The following is an 11,329-nucleotide window of genomic DNA, read 5'->3' as shown; positions in this document are numbered from 1 at the left end:
ACCTTCTCGCCTTCAATAGCTGTTTCCCAGTGGCCTTCATCCCTGGGCTGTTGGCTATGGCAGATAAGCTACAGGCGGTAATAGCATACTATAATGAATTCAAGAAATTGCAACAAGAGAAAGAAGATGATCGCTGAAAGTTCAGGGCCCTTGGAGACTGAATCACTTAATCAGGCATGCTAGATGACCACTGCATTCTATGAATATCTCATGCAACTGGGTTCCAAGATTGTGCATTTCAGGTGTGAACAAGTTAGCCAAAAGTCAGGCATGTAATGAAATTACTTTAAAGGGTGTATCCTATCCCTTTTTAGTTTCTCGATATTTTTGATCGTCTGATAGAGTTTATGCTCTGGCTGTGGTTTGCTTTATTGGATTTCTTCTGCTCTGTCCTTTCAATAAAGTCACTGCTCTTAAAAAAAGAAGAAGAAGAAAATGTGGAATTCTGCACTTTAATTGTTTATATTAGTATTTCTTTTTGATAAATAAGAACCTGTTTTGAACGTTGTCCCATTATCCTCACAACTCTTTCTTGAAATATTGTCATTAGTCAAATCCTTTCTTGGTCATTTTCAAGGCCAGGATGCCATTATTGTGGCAAATGCAGCTATATAAAACTTGCATGTCACAGTAAATCTCTGTATTAAGTGGCTCAAATGTTGTAGCCCTATTTTACACTACTCTTTTTGTATAGAAAGGTTTCGAATCAATAAGAAATGCATTTAATGATATTGGTGTAAATTCGCACATCAAAATAGAAAGCGAGCTTGGCAGCCCAAAATGAATATATAATGATGGAACTCACTATCCATGATTCTAGAACATGAATGGAAGATTAGCTGCATAATGATCATATTTGTACCTCCCAGCTTCTTTCTAGGGTTTGATTTGGCTTACTGGTAGTCAGTCCATCCTGATTTTATAATCATGCTAATGGACTAGATTTTAATTAAAAAAAGGCTTTGCTAGTCCTGTTAAAGAAGTGGATTTGAGTAGAAAAGCTTTGCTAGTCTCTATCGATATCAGGTAAAAATTTATATTTTTTGAATTCTTTACAGTAAAGAATCCCAAAACATTAGCCTTGTCTACCATGCTGTAAGCTGGTTCTGTCATTTCTTTCCTCCCAGATGGACCATGGAATCACTGATGGGAGAAGCAACCAATATTTTCTGGACTTTGCAGGTTCAATTGTACCACTCCAGCTATTCAAAATTGAGAGCCTTTTCTGTTTTAACCCCCCCCCCCCCACCAAAAATAAAAAAAGAAGAAAAAGAAAATTTTCATTCAACAAAAGATGTCACACTTCTAAAGCATACTCAGTGGATGAGAAGGTGATGAATCGATTCCTCACTCGTGAAGACAAAGTATACAAGAACTGAGCATAGAATAGCCTCTGCTTATCAGGTGGTCAATGGTCAACATTTTGTCTAGAATTTCTGTCCAAAAGGAAAATTGAATTTTTGAAGAAACCATTTAACCCTTATACCCCTTCAAAGTAATTCCAGTATGAACTGCCCTATAATATTAGTTATGCTGGGATGGCCGGAAGCTTCAAGATGCCATGTCCTGTGGTCTTCAAAATTCATGTCCAGCTGAAGATATGGAAAGCTAATTGAGGAGGGCTACACTAAACAAACCTCCAAAACATCAGGGCCACGTTTTATTGTAAATTATTCGTCCTGACTGTGGTTTTAGCAGGTATACTATAGGGTGCAGGATAATTGGCTTCCAAAGGTGTTTTTGAACACCATCTATCAGTCCACAAGCAAGTTTCGTCTCCCTATCCAACGTTTAGACTGACTTGATCAGGAGCCAACTGCATATGACCTCCAAAATCTAGTACCTCCAGAGGAGAACTCGCTGCTTCTACCCTGAAGCCTGTTCATGCGACATTTGGTTGCTCTGGATTTACCCATTTGAACTGAATTATGAATAGACAAGTACAATAACCACCTTTAATAAACTTCATCCCAGAATACTAGCTGATGTTAAAAAATTTCCTCTTTTCCACAGTGACTTCATCTGAAATCAGTTCTTTGGCAATCAAAACTGTAATGGAAAAAGCAGGCATATATTAGTTAGTTATGCATGCCAAAATGCTTTAATAATCACCATATTTCTGCTTGTTGATGAAGAAAGTTCCTTTTCATACATTCCATGTCTGGTGCCTACACTTCGTTGTTTTGTATAAGACAAACTTAAAAGGTAATCCAAGTTTTTTTATTGGAATATATCTTCTCCGTATTAAAGACAGTTAATCAATTCAATGTAAGCTTCTCCAACTGCTATGAGCACCAATTCGTGAAATTAGCTCATTGTGCTGACACCCCTTCAAAAGATCTCAACATGCACTTTCAAGTACAAGTGTGTCAATTGAGAAGTGTTACAGCATTCTCACTCTAGTTCTATGTTATACAATTCAGCTATTGACTGTTATATCATGTTGCTTCTTAAGTTGGATTTAGATGATATTTCTTTTACTCATTCATTTTTACTGAACTTGTATCTTATTTAGAATGTTTAGGCAGTGATGGGTTTCATCTTCGATCATTTTGACAGTTGATCTGCTGTAATTGCTGCAGAAATGTTCTATCTTTTCTGAGAGTTCGTATACATTGTTAAACAAGCTACCTTTTGTGTTATATTTTCCGATCAGCATATTGGCATAAATGATAGCTTAAGCTTACTTGTTTATTGTAGCATCCAATGCTGTTAAGAAGAAATAAATAGGAGACTCTTGTGAAAATTATAACTATGAAATGAAACTCCATAGGGAAGTCAAAAGTTGTATGCTCTAAACTAGGTTTACTGAAATATAATCATATGATCGCATGATGAACTGGTAAAGTAGAACTGTAATTGAATGATCAAAACAGTACCAAAATAGGACCTTTTCTCAGAGAATAAAATCCATATATGGAGAATAATTAATAGCTGCAAATCAGATGGTCAGATCAGAATAGAACTCTGGTCAAGTCTGTTCTATGGGAGAAGAAACTTTGCTGAAAATCTCAGATTAATCCGATGGACAGATCTGAGTTTATGAACTTGTCCTTGTTGAAAACAGAATATTGATCACCAATCGAATCTGATATATGATAGAGTAATGCAGCAATAATCAACCAATAAAATAATCAAATCGAATCAGTACTCCGAATTGCAGAAATCCAGAATCTGGAAATAAATGGCAGAATTGGAATAATGAAATTATCTCCGGATCAGTAGGTCAGGATTAGGTCAAATTCATTGAGTTCATCATTAGCGCTTCTGAACATATAGTCAAAATACTGAAGGATCTATTGGCTGGATTGCTTAATCTCAAAAAACATGTAACATGTAAATTCTAGGTAGAACAGGAATTTGCAGAAAAATTCAAGGTCTGAACTTACTTGTTAATGGATGAAGAAGATGATGGAATAATAGGAACAGAAAATAACATCCGGGCTTTATATTGCAAGGTGGTTCGATTGGATCAAACACCAACCTACCTTGATCGCTCACAATGGGTTCCTTGGTCAAACACAAGGGATCTTGATCAAATACGAGATCTTCAAACATGAAAAGAAGGGCAACAAAAGCAGCAACTTTATTTATCAAATTCGCGTACAATGCTGGCCTCCTTTACAAATTTATATAGAAGATTCAAAAATAGACTCCTATACTGGAAAGGAAAGGCCTAACCCAATCCTTAACTATTAAGGCAACCTAAACTGACTAGGAAAGTGAAAAAATAAAGGAAACAGACTCAAAACAGGACTGGACTTAAAGAATCCTAATCCAGCCCAACGAAGACACTAAATAGCAATTAAAATAAAGAAATAAAGTTACTTAACTACCTAATCTCGTATGTCTAGCCTGTGCCCATATTATAGGCTCATTAAAGTGGCCCATTATAAAGAAAAACACATGGGATCAAAGGCCCAGCACATACATAACCCAACCCAAAGCTTATTTCTAATAGAATATGCCCATTTTGGTGATGTATCTGCATCATCTGGTGTCTATAGGGTTGTGCATCTGCTTACTGGACAGGTACCTGTAGCTTCTTTTCTCTGCTACATTCTGATCCATAAGTACATTTCCATGCTTCAGATAAAATGGTGAATGACATTAAAACATTTCAGTTGTGGCTCCTTCTGATTGGATGTATAATGTCTTGAAGTAACATATGTTAAGAACAAAAGATCAAGAGAATGGCAGAAAATAATTATGCTTCTAGATAATTGTTTAGAAGAGAACTAAAATTTTCCTTTTACATATTTATTTCTACTATAATCTAAGAGTTTAGTTGAAAACTTTAATCTGAAATCCTAACCTTCGCAAATTTGGTGCTACGAATTTGTCATGATGCCATTCAGCTGTCTGAAAAATAAATTTTATTTCCCTGCCCCTATTTGATCAGAGTCCCGATGCCTGAGGATGCATTTGTATTGAAGTCATAAGCTGCGTCGGTCACGTTTCTCCTGACCTTAGCATAGCTCAACTTTGATTATATATATTTATATATCTTTAAGGTAGTTACATTATGATTGTTGGTATTAGGTTGTAAGTTCCGTTTTGTTTTTGTTTTTCACTTTACTTTTAACTTCCTCCACCCAACCGGAGAGAACATGCATGTTTCACAATCAAACAATATCTCATATCTTTTTCAGTAAAGATACTATATGTACATGTTACCTTTTACAGCTTAATAAAAATTTTATTCTCTCTCCGTAAGGCGAAGGAACTTAGGGGTCTTTAGATAAGTATTTCATTTAGGATCTTTAGATATGTATTTTACTTCATGCAGGATATTCTTGATTTGCTTACTAACAGAGTAGTCCATTGATATCCCAAATTGATCAAAGCAATCGCTACATAGCATTGTGTGGGATTGTAGTAGCATTGCTCAGTCTCTTCCTCACTGGGTGGCTATTCTTGACTTCTTGTACTTGGCAGTATCCTAGTTAGGGAACCTATCTAACTTCATTCTGGAAGATATTATGTTCTCAAGCTCTATTGATTTTGGTAGGTTGATCATGACTTATTCATCATTGTTTGATGGAATTCAGTAGTTGCCTTTTCAGAAAGGATTTGTATTATGATTCCTGGGGAGATAGATGCATGAGAGGTATGTTGACAAGCATTCAAGGATTGTTCGAAAAGTATGATGTGCTTCTATGCAGTCACAGTCAAGACCCAGTTTCTTGTTTAAAAATGTTAGCAAGCTCTAGTTTAAGGAGTTTTGTTTGTGGATGCATTCATGATCATTTACTGCGTTCATAGAACCATGAGTTGGGGACAGAATTTGAGGTTGTTTGTGGGAGAAAAAACAGATGACCATGTGAAATGGAAGATTTTGGGTGTTGGTAAGCATTTAATCAGTGGTGTGTTTTTATGAATTGTTTAAATCACAGTTTAATATTTGTAAAAGAAGCGGGGAAATTCCGTAATTGGCATATTATGATCAGCTGTATAGTTTGAATTTTGAACTGCAGCTGATCCTGGCGTTATCTTAGCATTTTAAGCTTTCAAAGTTTTGTCCATAGTGATTGTATCATTTCTGCATCTTGATTGACTTGAGTTATTACCAGGCACAACATGATGGAAAACTGGAAATTTTCTTATTTATATAATTGAGGTTGGGAGAAAGGTTGCTCTGTCAGGTGGCATCTCCTGTTTCAGAAGCTGGCAGTCTGTTCTGGCCATTGAAATAGGTGACATGGATTGCCCACAAGTTTAGTTTGTTTGATTATGTCAGCTTCATGGTCTCCATCCATTGAACTACTCTGATAGTGATGCCAAAAACTGAAGTTTCAAATTACGAGGAGATTAGGCATTCTTTTCCAAAGTTGGTCCAAAGTTGCACATAATAGACAGTACCCAACAACCATACATGGATCTTTTTTGTGACAGAAACTCATTTACCGCATGGAAGATTTGTGGTTGTCTAGATCTCCTATCTAATGGCTGTGTGAATACTTGGTTGTGCTATAGTCAGAACTTTTTTTGAGGGGTGGTGCTTTTCCTTGGCTGAAGGCATGATGGATACTGTTGGAAACTCATTTCATGAGTCCTTTTGGGCTGGCCCATGCCTCTGGTGGTATCCAAATGTTAAATGGATAGAACTTTTTAGACTTTCTGATAAAGCATATTTATTGGAAATCAGGGACTGTAATCATGCTAGGCATGTTAAGCAATTGCAAGCCATGCTTCAGCTAAACTCTGGTGAAATGGATTAATGAGAAAATCTCTCCTAGAATCAATATGTAAAGTCAAACATCAGAGACTGTTCACCTTTCTCTTGCAAAGGAATTTTAAACACTAGGATTATTGCTGATTTTCTTTCGAATGCTCACATGTCTTTGGATTTAATATCTCATGGCAATAGGAGGAAATTATGGAAGATCCTTTGGAAGTTAAAAGTTCACCCTGAGTTTAAGGTTTTCCTGTGGTTTGCAAGACCATTAGGGATAAGGATGGAGGCTTTCATGCTCCCTCTATCATTGATTTATTTTGCATTATTGTTTCAGATAAGCATATGGACAGAATTGACATGTTGAATTTTCTATCTGTGGCTTCAGTTACCTTTTATTTTATATCGTTTGCTAGAAATAGTATCTTATTCCAGAATGCCAAGTCTTCTCATTGCTCTGTTTTATCATATATCCATAGATGGATAACTGGAATGAGGTTTTAAGTTTCCCATCATGTTCCTTAAATCATGATTATGCCACAGATATTGCTTTGCTTGACTCATCATTATCTACATCACTATCTATCCCCCATGATCTACCATCCCTAGATTATCCAATTTTAATATCATCGAGTATATTTGATTCTCTATCTGGATGTGATGTGGTGTTGATGGTTCAGAATGCCTACAAGCAGCACAGGTCAAAGGAATTATTCAAGGACAACAAAGGGCGACACAGCTAGGATACTCAGAGGTTCTGATTTGGGTACAGGATGAGGAAGTAGTTCGCTAGTTTGATGAAAAGAACCATGTTTTCTGGTCATGGCATTTGGTTAATGTTATTTTGGCTTTCTATTTAAAATTGTGCACTTTTAAGTTTGTAAATATTCAAGTTAATATTGGTCATGTAATGTCTAAAGTGGATAGCTTAGTGGACTACGCTTCAAGTTAATTGTGATTTACATTTTATTTTGATTAAAAAAACAAATCAGTGTTGGTTTTTTTTTTTTTGTTTTTTGAAGGGTGGGGTTGGGGTTTCTTTGGCATCGGTCTTGGTATCTGCCGATATTGACACTTTGGGCCGAAACTTAGATGACCAAGAAATCAGAGATCATTTATCAACATAATTAGCAACACCTTTTCAGAATCTACAACTAATGGACTACTATTTAGTTTTGCTAACCCTAAATCCTTAATTATATCTATAGATATGTCTATGAATTATGGAAAATAAAGATGTTTATCACATTACTATCAAGATGATTTTGTTTTTGGAGGGCAACTGTTAACGTAGTTGGATTGAGTCTGTTGCAGTAGAGTGCAGGTTCCTAGGAGACCTCGGTTTCAAATCTCATGTTCCTCACCTATGGGTTAGATCAACTATACATGGATTCTGGATTCAATACAAGGACAAAGAAACAAGATCTATGCTTGCCCGTTTAGTAGAGAAAACTCTAGCTACGAAGGCGTCTTTACGCAGAGCAAAAGGTTAACAAGCCTATTATTGAACCCAGGCCCAACCCACAAAGCACAGATCCCAAGAATGAGTTTGGCATCTCACGGTAAGATAGTCCCATACTGCCAAGCTAAAGAGATTTCTTTCACTTGATGAAACGACAGATGGAGTGCATGTTTGTCTCTTCGGAGACATCCGATAAAATTGGAACGATACAGAGAAGATTAGCATGGCCCCTGCGCAAGGATGACACGCACAAATCGAGAAATGGTCCAAATTTTTTTTCCTCCTTTTTCGCCCGTTTAACTTCGAACTATGCAGTTTACAGCTTCGAATCAATTAGGTTATGCCGAATAGTTCCAAAATTTATTTTTTTCCCGGTTAGTTTCCCATCCCCCCCGCCCCCCCAAAAAAAAAAAAAAAAATTTATCCCGACTTCTTAAGATCCCTTCTCTTGAACTTCGAATCCATTTCATTGCTGAGGATTGAACTTCGAACTAATCAGTTTCTCTTGTTTTCAGGTATGTTTACAACTTCGAATCAATTGGGTTATTTGGAATAATTCTAATTTGAGTTCGAATTTCTGATTCTATTGCGTTCTGATTGAAGACCTCTGTTTATAGTCTTTTATTTGTTTCTTTGTGTGTACTATTTTCTAACCAGATTCCTTTCAAGCCTATTAATCCCCCCCCCCCCCCCACCCCTTTCTCTCTTCAACAAAAGATGTCAACACTTCTAAAGCATACTCAGTGGATGAGAAGGTAATGAATTGATTCCCCTCTCTTGAAGACAAAGTATACAAGAATTGGGTATAAAATAGTCTCTGCTTTTCAGGTGGTCAATTATTAATATTTTGTCTCTAGACTGTCCAAAAGGAAAAATGGAATTTTGAAGGAAACCATTTAACCCTTATACCCTTCAAAGGAATTTCATTATCGATTGCCCTATAAAATAAGTTATACTGGGGTGGCCTAAAAGCATCAAGATGCCATATCGTGCAGTCTAGAGAATTCATGTCCAGCTAATGACTGGAAAGCTAATTGTGGAGGGCTGCACTTAACATACCTCTAAAATGTCAGGGTCAAATTTGATAGTGATCTCTTTGTCCTGACTCTGATATTAGCAGGTATACTGTAGGGATTGTCTGTCAAACGGGTTTTAGAACTCCATCTATCAGTCCCACAAGTAAGTTTTGTCACCCTGTCCAACTTTTATACTGACTTGATCAGGAGCCAACTGCATATGCCCACCAAAATCTAGTACCACCAGAGGAGCAGGGGTTGCTCCCCTGAAGCTTGTTCATGCGAAATTTGGTTGCTTCTGATTTACACATGGGAACAGGATTATGAATAGGCAAGTACAATAACCACCTTTAACAAACTTCATCCCAGAATACTAGCTAATATTTAAATTTCTCCTCTGTTCCACAGTGAATTCATCAGAAATCTGTTCTTTTAGCAATTAAACCTGGAATAGCAAAAGCAGACATATATTAGTTAGTTATGCATGCCAAAAATGCTTTAAGGATCACCATATTTCTGCTCGTTGATGAAGAAAGTTACTTTTTTATACATTCCGTGACTGGTTCCTACACACACTTGTTTTGTGTAAGATACTCTAAAGATAATCCAAGTTATTTTGACTAGAATTATATCATCTCTGCAGTGAAGACAGTTAATCATTCGACCGTGTTGTAAGCTTCTCCAACTACTATGAGCACCAATTTGTGAAATTAGCTCATTGTGCTGACACCCCTTCAAAACATCTCAACATGTACTTTCAATTATCTAATTTGGGAACAAGTGGTCTTGCAAGCATAAATGTGTCATTTGAGAAGTGTTACAGCATTTTCACTCTAGTTCTATGTTATACAATCCAGCTATTGGCTGTGACAACATGTTGCTTCTTGAATTGGATCTACATGATATTTCTTTTACTGATTCATTATGCTGAACTTGTATCTTATTTAGAATGCTTAGTCAGTGATGAGTTTCATCTTTGATTATTTTAACAGTTGATCTGCTGTAATTGCTGCAGAAAGGTTCTATCTTTTCTGAGAGTTCGTATACATTGTTAAACAAGCTACCTTTTGTGTTATATTTTTCAATTAGCATATTGATATGATAGCTTACTTGTTTATTGTAGCATCCAACGTTGTAAAGAAGAAATAAAAAGTGACTCTTTGAAATTTATAACGATAACATGAAACTCTATAGGCAAGTCATTACTTTCTTCATTATTTGGTATTTGTATTTTTTAAGCCAAAGTAGTATGACTAGGTTTACTGGAATATAATCATATGATTGCATGATGGTCTGGTGTTGATTGGGTTGTGCATCTGCTCAGTGGACAGGTACTTGTAGCTTATTTTCTTTACTACATTCTGATCTAATTAACTACATTTCCATGCTTCGGATAAATTGGTGAATGACATTTACATTGATTGGATAAAAAATGTCTTGAAATAACTTATTTTAAGAACAGAAGACTAAGAGAATGCAGAAAACAATTATACTTTCAGATTGTTGTTGAGAAGAGAACTAAAATTTTCCTTTTCCATATTTATGTCTACTATAGGGAGCCTCGATCCTTGGTGCAACGGTTAAGTTGCGCTATTGCAACATTTTGGTTGCAATAGCCTCTCCTATGAAACATGGCGTAAGGCTGCGTACATTTGCCCCTCCCAGTCGCTGCAGTAACGGGAGCCTTGTGCACTGGGATGCTCATATTTATTTCTACCATAATTGAAGAGTATAATTGAAAACTTTAATTGGAAATTCTAACATGACGAATTCAGTGATGCCATTCAGCAGTCTGAAAAACAATTTTTATTACCTTGCCCCTTATTTAACCAGAGTCCCGATGCGCAGAGATGCATTTGTATTGAAGTCATAAGCTGCATCGATCAAGTTTCTTGTGATCTTAGCTAATATATATATGTATATATATATATGTATGTATGTATGTATGTATTTAAAGTAGTTACATTATCATTGTTGGTATTAGTTTGTAAGTCCCCGTTTTGTCTTTGTTTTTACTTTTCAACTTGCTCCACCCAACTAGAGAGAACCTGCATGTTTCTCAGTCAAACAATATCTCATATCTTTTTCAGTTAAGATATATATGTACATGTTATCTTATTTTGATCCTGTAAGAAAGGTGGGTGTTGATAAGATTCTGTTATACTCTACTAAAATGTGGCACCCATTTCTAACTGTTATTATTTGTTTATTTGCCTCTGCTCTGGGGTGGAGCTGGCGGACAAAATTTTTCTGCTGCCTGGGTTGCAGGAATGTTCCTGCTCTTTTTTGTGACAGCAACTCATTTACCCCATGGAAGATTTATGGTTGTCTATGTTTCATTGCTAATGACTCAGTGTGAATACTTGTCCTATAGTCAAACTTTTTTTGGGCGGTGGAGCTTTTTCTTGGCTGAAGGCATGATGTATACTGTTGGAGATTCATTCATGAATCCTAATGGGCTGACCCATGCCCCTGGTGGTATCCAAATATTGACTGGATTGAATTTTTCAGCCCTTCTGATAAAGCATATTTATCTGAAAATCAAGGGCTGGAATCATGCGAGGCATGTTACACAATTGCAGACCATGCTTCGGGTAAACTCTGGTGAAACAGATTAATGAGAAAATATCTCCAAAAATCAATCTGTAAAGTCAAACTTCACGAACTGTTCATGGT

General features: G+C 36.3%; 1 non-coding gene across 1 annotated transcript; it reads left to right on the top strand.

Annotated features, from left to right (window-relative positions):
- The first annotated feature begins 7,810 nt into the window (after nucleotides 1-7,810).
- LOC122646933 lies at nucleotides 7,811-7,913 on the top strand. The gene has a single exon (XR_006330735.1). It is a non-coding gene; the product is annotated as a U6 spliceosomal RNA (small nuclear RNA).
- The last annotated feature ends 3,416 nt before the right edge of the window (nucleotides 7,914-11,329 follow it).

This window comes from Telopea speciosissima, chromosome 11 (genome assembly GCF_018873765.1).
Source record: "Telopea speciosissima isolate NSW1024214 ecotype Mountain lineage chromosome 11, Tspe_v1, whole genome shotgun sequence".
NCBI classification, from domain to species: domain Eukaryota; kingdom Viridiplantae; phylum Streptophyta; class Magnoliopsida; order Proteales; family Proteaceae; genus Telopea; species Telopea speciosissima.
Note: the sequence above shows the minus strand (reverse complement) of the source record. Positions and strands in the feature narration are given on the sequence as shown.